This window comes from Protopterus annectens, chromosome 2.part0 (assembly GCF_019279795.1).
Source record: "Protopterus annectens isolate FY-2018-M chromosome 2.part0, PAN1.0, whole genome shotgun sequence".
In the NCBI taxonomy this organism is placed as follows: Eukaryota; Metazoa; Chordata; order Ceratodontiformes; family Protopteridae; genus Protopterus; species Protopterus annectens.
Genome location: NC_056728.1, coordinates 389,918,763 through 389,931,033, shown reverse-complemented (window position 1 = coordinate 389,931,033; position 12,271 = coordinate 389,918,763).

Sequence of the window (12,271 nt, the reverse complement as noted above, 5' to 3'; positions counted from 1 at the left end):
GGATGGTAGCCAAGGGGGAAGGAGTTGTGCATTGCCCTGGTGAGCCATTTACTGTTATTTAACTGTTTTATATATATATATATATATATATATATATATATATATATATATATATTCTGATAAATGTGTACTAAATGCCTTATTATTATCATTAACAACTGCATTAATACTTCTGAAAACTCTTTGGTTTGGACTCTTTTGGCAATTGCTAGGAAAGTGATAACCTAGAAAGTGGACAAATAATTTTGTTCCAAATTTTTCTGAGTTTCTTATCTTACCACCAGTATTTGCCAGAAATAAATTAGTGTGATTTCTGTAAGAGCTAAAGAAAATAAAATTAATAATAACTACTGGACAGAACTGAAAATACTGTTAGATAAGTAGTCCTAATATCAGCAAAAAATGTTAGTTGTTTAGAAAGTATACCAGTGTTAATTATGATATTGTGAAATTTTTGTTTTGTCTTGTTATGAAAAATAACAAAACAAATTTGTTTTTTTAAAAATTCTCTTCTCGAGGATAATTTCATAAGTATTACAAAAAAAGAACTGAAGAAAAGTGTCAGGTCCACTAAAGGATTTCTTCAACTTAGGCTTGGCTTTGAAGCCAAATATAATTATATATCCTTCTTTAGATTTGTTATTATACTAATGTAAACTCTATAATTCTCAGAACTTATTTATAATGACTCTGCCTATTCTGACACAATAGAGACTGTCAATATCCTTGCAAGCAATTTTAGTGCCAACTTTACCCCTTTAACTGCTGTTGAAAGCCCCAAAATATCTGAACCTCTTATTCCTCCAATTTTCTCTTAAGATTATTTACTGAAAGTGCTAACCAAAACCAAAAATGCTTTTTCCATGGGACCTGACAATTTACCTTGTTGCTTAATTAATAATGTTACACATGCCTTTGCAGACTTGTTTCACAAATTGTTTACTCTATGTTTAGCTACTGTTTTTCCTCTGATGAGTGGTGCATTGCAGTAATGATGCCCCTATGCAAGGATGGGCTTACATCTCTCCTGGGATTTTAACAGACCTATCAGCCATACAAGCCACACCTGGAAAGTCTTGGGGCATATTACAATTGACTTCATAAACTGTGTTATCACAAATCATTTTAGACTTGTCCCCCAACATTTTAGCTCTGTGTAGGGTAAGTCATGACTATGTAATCTTTAACTTCCTTGAAAGGATTATGGAGGCCGTAGATGATGGCCATGCAGTGTATGCAGACCAAGGCCTTCAACATCATTCCTCATGCTGGCATCACACAAAAGCTAAATCCTTTAAAAACTGACCCAAGATGTGGTAAGCTGAATAGCAAACTAGCTGAAAGACAGAATCCACATAATGCAATTTGCAGGTACCTTATCAGAAAGTATGAAAATGAACAGCAATATCCCTCAGGGCTTGGTGCAGGGGCGTCTCCTTTTTGGTATTTACTTCTCATATCTCTAAGCAAAAAGCCAAAACTTCTGGCTGACAAAGTTTGCAAATGAGTGCAAACTGAAGGTTGTTAAATCACCCTATTACTCCCACACCCTCCATGAGCTCTCCTTAGTAAACTCCTGGTGTACTAAAATGGGCTCAAACTAGTACTAAAATGGGCTCAAACTAGTACTAAAATGGAATCAAACTAAAGGGTAAAACAGGTAGTACCATTGTTTTTAATAGACAACCCTTCTTTCATCATACTTTTTACCATCATGTGACAAAAGTTGTCAAGAAATCATTTTTTAGCACACCTAATGCCAATGGGATATCACCAAGATCTAAAGAGGTAAACACTTCCTTATACTCAGCATTGAAAAGGCCAGTTTTTGAGTACAACACCTTCTTACAGTATGGACCTCATCCATATAAAACCATTATGAAGTCTCCAAAGGTTTCTAACCAAAAGGATCACAAGCCTAAAGTCACTGAGCTACCAAGAGCATATGCAGTAAGTAGAGCAACCTCAGAGGTTCCTTACAAAAAAACACAGGGCATAACAAACTCACCTTATGCAGACCACCTTAAAGCCCTTTCACTCTACTCAGTGTCCAATAGATTGCCGAGGGATGATCCATGCCTGGCTTACAAGGCATCCGCAAACCCCACACTTATGAATTTCCTGCAGATTTGTAAGTCAAACAGTACTAGAAATATAAGGTCTAGGGACTTGAATTTTGTCTGTAACTTTAACAGAATATGCTGAAGAGACAGATATGTGTCCTAGAAACTACCCCTCCTATGCAACAGGCTTCCCCTCCATGTGAAGCTGAGTTTGTCTATTACCCAGTTTAAGTGCAGCCTAGACCAGTGGATGGGGAAAAGGAAATATGTTGAGGTTTGGTTATGGCTATAGTCAGATGGTCTGGTATTTATTCAATATAGTCATGTATCAGAGATCAGAAAATGATTAGTGTGAATTTGTAGAAAAATGCAAGGATCTTATTAGGGTGGGATTTGAGTTTAGTAATGTTGGTATGAAGAATAAGTTGGATTCTGCAAAGTAGCTGAGGGAGGTAAGGTGAGTGTTATGTAAGATGATGGTAATGCCAATGTTGTTTCTTTTCACATACATGGGCTTTAATGCCTGATGAAATGGCCAAATGCATACAGACTACACTGCAATTTCACACCACTGGCAACCCCACAAAATAAAGGTCCATAATTACATACAGGCATGGAATCAGACAAATGGCACAAAATGGAGTAATGCCAGTACTGCACACACAACAGTTCTAACATTTCTACAGGAATTATCACAGCTCCCTTAGTTTTCCAGTCTACATCATGGTACTTTAATCAGCAGCTACACAGCAGTCATGCAGAGTACCACAGAGAATGTCTACAATGTGTATTAATGCAACACATAATATTTGTATGTCAAGGCAATCACAGACAGTGTGCTGCATTGTCCGAAGTTTACACATGATGTGAAAATTGCCATATAGCCCTAGCCAGATGTGATAGTGAAGGCAGCATTTACTGTATTTTTTCATGTTACGACTACACTTTGTGCAACCATGTGTCCAGCTGGCACATTACACATTTCCTCAAATAACCGCCGTCACTCATCAATGGGAAAACATGCAAAGTAGAAGTTACTTTGTCATTACAAATTGAAATTGTTAGCATGAGAGGTAGCAAACGGAAAGAAAAAAACACTATAATACATTTATTCTTCTAACTGTTTACAGAAGATACTCCACATATGGAAATTGCATTCACTTTCATTGCTACATATAAAGGCAGACCACAGTTGCAGTTAACATTTTATATTACCAGGAAACTGTTTCTCATGTCATGTCATTATGTTTAGAAATCATTATGTGCAGTATGTGTGCAACTGGAAATTAAAAAGTTCCTCACTTTTGTAGTGATTAAGCATGAATACCTGCAATGCTGCATTGTCCACATGCGCTGTATAATGTTTGAAGTGGCCCTCTCATGTAGCACTTTTGGACTCAACAACCACTGGGTAAACTTTTCATTTTATGTACAACAGTTGCGGAATCCCACAATCATACTATGAAACTAGACGTCATCACTATTCTGGTAAAGTTTTGAATTAACTCACATAACCTGATAATGCACTACATCACAAAATGGAACTAATTACTTGCAGTTATACAGTCAATAAACATCCACAGTTTGAGAACAAGCATTACTGAACAGTGAGACCACCATTATAAACTACATATTATACAATGACTGGTAAAAGGAGCATGCTGACTGGTCAGCCCAACCAGCGTGCCCATTGTAAATCCAAGCATATACCAATTGATAAAGTCTGGTCGCCTGGACTTTTTTCCATTAATATAGGCTACAAAAATTTTATTTTCATGTTGGCATTATTGTACTGTGATTGTTTTGTTTTATTTAAAAAAAACTGACAAAAAAACAGAGACTTCAAACTAAGGAGAGAGACAGGACAGACAAAAATAAAAGGATAATCTGGTACATTATGCAAAACCAGAGAAATGCACCTGATTATCCTTTTATTTTTCTCTGGGTCATCTCTCCCATACATTGAAAGTCTCCCATTTTCTTTTTTTTTTTAATTAAAAAAGAAAAAAAAGCAACGGAGATCTTCCTTTCTCTGTTGCTTCCTTTACACAGCACTGATGTACTGGGCAAACATGGGAACAAAAGTCTCATATGCATGCGCAGTACATCAAGAAAGCCACAGCATACAGGAAAAATGTGGAAGAGCAGCACTACACTATTATACAAGGGCATTATTTAAGAAAAGTAAGTAACTCTTTTCTTAAATAATGTGATTGTATAATAGCAATAACAGACTCCATTGTGTTGTATATTGAAGATTTATCCATGGTTGGCTCTGTTTAATCATTCGGGCTTCACCCTCATGATTAAACCACACCAGTCATGAGTAAATCTTCACTATACCACCTCCAAGTCTTCAGTTATTACTATAATAAACTATCCTATGTAGCAGAACTATGTACAGGTACACATTTTCAAAACATGTTAGAATAAATAGCCATGCAGGCTATCTGTAGAGTTAATAGTCTAGCATTGACCTTCAATGTTCCACTCACACCACAGTGTACCTTTTGTTATAGATAGAATGAATTATGGTACACCCATTTGAATTTACTGCACATTTTTTCTTCCTCTAAAACTAAAATGGGTTGCACGGAGAGCAGACTGTACATGCAACAGTTAGGCATCTGTCATTAGTCATCACACTAAAGAAATGGCAAGCATGAGACAAAGCCCTTACATACTAATTTATCTAGAAGAATTTGAACTACAAGTGGACAGTCTTGCTTAGGTCTCAACTGACCAAAATGCACACACAATGCACCAGACAGTCAGTGCAGATAGTGTGGTTGTCAGCAAATATACTACTTGACAGGGAGATAACAGTTACAAGAAAATATGGTGTTTTGTCAACATGGACCGGATAACACACAAACACATTGCAGATTCAAGGCCTTCCAAAAGAAGAACAAGTCAGAGTACTGTACCTGACTATGTGACTATGTAATATGCAGCTATAGACCAATGGGGTGTTAGTGTATATACATAGTAATGGGCCGTGGTATATAGTAGCTTAACTGGCAACACAGTAAGCATACTGTACTTATGTATAGCACAAGTGACAGCCAGATATCTACAGCATCTGTGGAGTGTCATCTGGCACTGGTCCAGCACTGTAAAATCAACTCCACAGACATGCTAGTTGTATTATCTTGCTGTGTCTTTTATACATGTAGACTACCACATATGATCACAGCTGTCATACCTTTATGTTTCTCACCATGTTGTAAGATATTATGGCCATCTGTCTGGTGAAAACAGCATTTTCCAAAGTGTTTACATACCCTGACATAAGCAGAAGACAACATGAATAGTTACTTGTTGTGCACCAACCAGCTGCCCTATTTCCTTATAATATGACAATTACTACAGCATACAAATTGGCAAACTACTAAAAATTGTGAAACACAGTTATTGGTACACGTAGTATATCTATAATTACATCCAGTTATATAATGGCCAATAAAATTAGCATTCATGCATGCACATTCATAATGTAGTACATCACCATGTAAGTGAGTACTGCTAACTATAGTTGAGGAATTATGGGGTATCACTCCCCACTTTCTCAGTGACAGACAGTCTGTCAAATCTTCTGAGCATGTGTGACATGTTTTCATTCTGATTAAAAACTAGCAGTGCTTGCCTTAGCATTCTCTGGTCAGCAGCCAGATGAGTGGGACATGTCACAGAGCAGATAGCACATTGTATGTGTACAGCAGAAGGTGTGAAGGCTTGTGCAAAGCTGCTGACTGCAGTAGATCATGTGACACCATGCACAGGTATTAGAGATGCCACATTAGGGTGTATGCAATACAGCAGGGGTATGTCTGTGGCCACTTATTGTTGTAAATGGGGACATAAGGTAGGGGATGCGTAGTACCGGTTGCTAGCAGTGTGCAGCTGTGGGAAGTAGCTCAAATGTAATCAGGGTAGGTGGAGCAATCAAATCAGTGATTTGTAATATATTTCAGTCAATGCTCCCTGGTGAAGCCATCCCTTTACTTAGGAGTTATGTTAGTCCTTCATAGTAGTGCTTGTCACTGTTCATTTGTGGTAACCTGCTCTCTTCTAGGCACTATCATAACTGCTATATGATAAAACTAAAGTGGCCCACAGGACATGAAGTTGCCTATGGCATCCTTCAACATGGTTCTAATTGCAAAACAGGGAGCATGATCCACTATGTGCTGTATGTTCTAGAAAGCCACCAGGAAGATTGGAGGGAACCTCTTCAGTCAGCTGAACATCTTCCCACACTTTTACATTCATTCCTTCACATAATAGTTTTCCATAATAGTATTAAGTTTGGTGTCAGATTCCTCATCAAAGGCATCCTGGACCACCTCAGAGGGCAGAAATATGAGTACTGACTAACGCCATAGTAGTAGATCAAGGGCAGCATCCATGCCATTTGCAGGGGACAGATGATGCTTTTGAATCTTACCCCATAAGATTTGCCCAAGGTGGAAGAAGCATTCCATAGCTGTAATGGCTGGGTCATGCTTCTGTCCATCAGTTTTTGCTGGTCTCTCAAATCCAGAAGAATATATTGTGGTGTCAGCTGCACTTCTTCCTCCCTTGACAGTACATGCAAAATTCACAACCTACTAACATAGATGACCATGTTTTGATATCCCATCAGACAAACTAATTGTGCAGTCTTGCTGAAGGTTGTTATATTGATCCTCTCATAAAGACTATTCAGCTGCTGAGACACTAGTGGCAGTGTGGAATCTGCCACCATCAGAGGAAGGATCTTGTGAACACTTGTGTGATTTTGGTTTTGTCTGTCTGTCCAGAAAGAGAAAATACTTTTCATGTAAATACTCCCTATCCACACAATATTATGTTTTATAGGACATTTTTGATGACATATTTAGTGTTTCCAAGTACTGAGAATAGCATAGGAGAATTTGTTAATTTTATAAATAATGCTGCCACATTCTTGCATTTTAATTCAAGTATTAATTTGATGAAACTGGATTTTTAGATGTGAAAGTTTCCCAGAAAAATGAAATTATTCAGACATCTATATGTAGGAAAAATCTAGCAGTTAATATATTTATTTATATAAGAAGCATGCATCCTAGTCACATAGTCAAAGAGATAGTAAGAGGACAGTTAGCAATAGTATGTCGGTTCACCATCTTCAAGGTACAGTTAATGAATTAGATATTATGTTAAGTGAATGTAGAGCCCAAAGTTATCATTTAGAATTCTGCAATAAGGAGAGGGTTCCTGATGAGAACATATTTTTCAGACATGTATTAACACTTAGAGATCACACTGTGACAAATGTCAAACTGATACAAGTTTTTAATACACTATGATCTATAACAGAATGTCAAGACAGAGTGTAAATGTTATTAAGAATAATTGGTCTGTCTTGTCAACATCAGGAAACTTGTATAAATATGCTGCTGATGCTCTAAAATATGTATTTATAAGATAAAAATTTAATACAGAATTTACATTAAAAGGATTCCAAAAACAAAAAGTCTGTTAATTCTACTTTAGGAGGTATCTGTCCCTGCCATAATTGATTATTTTGCAAATATATTAATATCAGTGATGAAATATATTAACATCAATGATGAATCCATACATTCATATAGTGGCAAAATGTACTATTTATCACGTTTTGCAACATGAAATACTGTTTGTGTATATTTTATTACTTGCAAACACTGTATAGATATTATATATTTGTAGCTAATAGGTGCTTAAATGATATATCAAAATGTTATGGATATAAAAAGAAAAGTATACAGTAATGTATTAGCTAAATATGTGATTGACTCATGCAGCGTGCACATGGGCTTAAACAGGAAGGCAATGGGAAGGGAAAACAGCAGTAGGAAGGTATTCAAGAAGAACTAGCTTAGCTGACAGGTGAAATGTATCAGAACCAGCCAGTTACACAGGCAGCAGCCCAGCCCAGCCCAGAACACTGCTATAAACAACGCAAACACCTTCCCCTCTGGTTTTTACCACACTCTACACCTCCGGTGTATACAAGCAGGGAAATTTTAACAAACAAACCTACAAGCAGGCAACATAGAACAACATGTGCAAGAGGCTGAGGGTGGTGAGGATGTGAATACTGCCAAATAGCCCACAGTGAGTTGACGGAGAAGAGAGTACAGACCCAGGGTAACCTACCAGGGGCTACATGAGCTGGAGATAGTGGAGCATTATAGAGTGGACAGAGACCTTCTACAGCAAATTGTTGAGCTGTGCCGGCCACACCTGACACATCAAACTGACCGAGGGAAACCCATCCCAGTGGACACCAAGGTATGTGTAGGCCTACGTATACTAGCCACAGGTACCTCCCAAAGCACAACTGGGGATATCATGGGGATCTCACAGGCATTGGCATCCAGAATATTCCACCAGTTCCAGGATGCCATGTCAGCACATGCCAGTGAGCATGTATATTTCCTCAACACCCGTGAGATGTTAACCAGCAATATGCGTCTCTTCCACCAAATAGCAGAATACCTTGTGGTAGTGGGTGCTATAGACTGCATGCACATATGCATCAAAGCACCACCTGGTGAGCAGGGTAGGGATTACATCAACCGCAGGGGCATCCCCTCCATCAACTGCCAGATTGTCTGAGATACCCAAGGCATTATAATGAATGTGTGTGCCGGCTGCCCTGGAAGCTATGGCGATTCCCACATATGGCATCTTACGCAGCTGTACCAGACATTTGCCAATGTGGACATCCCCTGTGGTCACCTAGTGGGGGATGCTGGGTACCCACTGGAGCCGCGGCTGAAGACACCCATCAGAAATGCAGAGACACCTGAACAACAACGCCATAATGAGGTACATGCACAGGCCAGACATATAATAGAGCATGTGTTTTGGATGCTCAGGTCACGGTTCTGGTGTCTGGACACATCTGATGGAGCCTTGCAGTATTTACCAGCTACATGTACCTAAATTGTTATGGTATGTTCTATGCTACACAATATGATCCTGTGGAACAGCTGTAGCAGGAACAGCATGGGGCAGGGCCACGCAGCCCCCCCCCCCACCAATGCCAAGGCCTGCACAGGCACAGAGCGACCCAGAGGAGGAACAGCCTTACCCTACCCCAGTAGGCAGAAGGAGGCATGCCCAGTATGCCCTGACCTTGTCAAAGAGACAATGCATAGCACATGTACTGACACAGTAGAGACCCAGGAAATGACACCTCTGTCTGACTTGCACATACAGTAAAAGGGATGCCAAATATGACACTACCTTTGCTCAACCATGTATAGGGAGTGTACTATGTGCATCTGACATAGGCAGCCCTCCAGCACCATCCGAAAGTCTGGCACACCCTCAAGGTAAGTCAATCAACCTACCAATTGCCAAATGGAGTAAACTGTGTTGTTACCTGTAGCTATAGTATGAATGTGAGCATGCAAGGGAATTGGGTGGCTGAATGTTATGGCAGCAGACAGTAGACACCCATAGTGGCACCATGACATCTGCAACACATACTGGAGACACCATAGTAGCCAGTACTACACTGGGTGACAAAACCCACTGCAGGAAATGTGCTGTGCAACATGTGTGTCCATATGACCCACACATGCCAGTCAGGATGGTTCACATACCCAACAACAGTCTCAGCCAGCAGGATAGGTGTAAACAAACCCAAACAGAGCCTGTGGTATGGCCCCAAAATGATGGCTATGGTTAACCCCCCACTAGGCCTAGACAGACAGATCACAGCATGGCAAGCAGTGGGATGTTAGTTCCGAAGGGTAGGAAGGCAGACAATAATATGTAAGGCAACCAAAGCCACGATCTATACTACACTGGTATGACTCTAGGCAACATGATAGTTAGCAATACAGAATGAAATGCAGTACCTGACATACCAGTACGGTCATAGCGAATGTGTACATGTTTCATGTGTGCCCCCCCCATCCCACATAGTAATATAATAACAGTCAGGTGTGCCCCCCCACTAATGTGTAGAAATGTAGAAATAGTCAGGTGTGCCCCACATCCTACATAGTAATGTAATAACTGTCACGTGTACCCCCCAACCCTATGTAGAAATGTAGAACTAGGTGTGCCCCCCCGTCCTACATAGTAATGTAATAACTCTCAGTTGTGCCCCCCACTCCTGTGTAGAAATGTAGAAACAGTCAGGTATGCCCCCCTGCTATGTAGAAATGTAGTAACAGTCAAAGCCAAAGGATCGATGGATACCCAGCAGAGACAACATGCTACCTGTCGGTGTACAACACAAAGGTCAGCACTGTAGCACACATTACCTGGACACGATCCACAGATTCAATACAGACGGCCATACTGGGCATGCTCACACACTTATAGAAATGAAGGCAATGTCAGTCTACAACATACTGAAAGGTCATACTGGCCATGCTCACACACTGAAGCACATGAACACATGAAGGCCATGACTGCAAACACCAGTGGACCAGACATATCTGGCAGTAGCAGTTGTTAGAGCAGACACTCGTCAGTATGCACCACTCATGCCTTGCACACACAGTGGATAGGAATACAGACATATATGTCAGGACAACACACTGTAATAAGCCAAAGGTAGATGTACATAGATGTGTGGAAGAGGGTCACTGTAACAGGGAGCCATCCAGGCCTGTCCCACCCAGCACACAGCCAAAGGGTCCCAAACACATGAGGTGCAGATGTCACTCACTGCAGATACTAGCCAACAGTAGCTGTCAGCATTACAGACTGTGGTGCACATGCCAGCTGTGTGCAACATGACTGTATAAGGAAGTAGTCATCTAGCAGCTGTATACACGTACCTGTGACATATGACCCCGTGTGTGCCCGCATGTGGCATGTCAACCCGTACATGAATGGGTTATGGCCCATGCACACACCGCCCTCCCCATAGCCCTACTATGACAAGCCTGCTGAGGTAATTCAATGTAAAATACACCTTTGGGATAGATATGGCCAAATAATCTCAGTGACACGTCCCATAACTGTGTACTGCTGTAGTATGATAAACTAGTTAGATAGGAGTTCTAACCCCAAACTTGACAACTGTGTGTGTGCGTTTGTGTGTGTGTCTGACTGTATAGAGAGCAATGCTTTTTAGGGTACTCACACTCCTTACAATTCATATACTCAACTTTGGCAAGACTGCTCATGTCACCCACCTAGAAATAAACCTCTGGGAAGGTTGCTGCCTAGTAATCCCTGTAGCGTGTCCTGTTACTGTGTACTAGTGTTGTGTGATAAAGTGGATAGGTAGGTGTTCTAACCCCAGACTTGGTAACTGTTTGTGTGCATGTCTGTCCATTTCTGACTGTGTAGAGAGCAATGCTTTTTAGGGTACTCACAAGTCATATACTCAACTTTGGCAAGGCTGCTTATGTCACCCATCTAGAAATACACCTCTGGGAAGGCTATTGCCTAATTATCCCTGTAGCGTGTCCTGTAACTGTGTACTGCTGAAGAGTGCTAAGGTAATTAGTTGGGTGTTCTAACCCCAGACTTAGCAGCTGTTTGTGTGCATGTCTGATTGTGTAGAGAATAATGCTTTTTAGGGCACTCACACACCTTACAATACATATACTCAACATTGGCAAGGCTACTGATGTCACTCATCTAGAACTACACCTTTGGGAAGGGTGTAGCCTAGTAATCTCTGTAGTGCATCTGGTAACTGCGTACTGCTGGAGTGTGAATTAGAACTATGGTAAGGTTCCATCTCCACCCATGGCAGTTCTGGATGTTTTGTGTGTGTTTCAATGTCTGTGTACGGAGCAATGGATCATAGGCTAGTCACTTGCAGTACATTTCAAATGCTCTACTTTGGTAATCCTGCTGATGTCATTCATTGTGAGATACACCTCTGGGCAAGGAGTACTCCAGTAATCCTCATGGTGTGTCCTATAACAGCTCCATGCTGTAGTGTGATATAGACCTCTGTCATGGACTAAGGAACATATACATGGCAAGCGATATACAACATTGGCCACACACATTAGTCACCCAGATGACTGGATGGGGGATACAATATCCACCTGTGTGGGCAAATGCAGAAACTACAGCCCTGAGCCACAATGTAGACCATTGTCATGTGGCCTGATGCCAAGGTATACCCTTCGCCTACCCTTGTATAGCCTGCTGGCACAGTTGACCACCACACACCCATGCAGACATGCACCCATGCAGGTCAGTACTGGCAC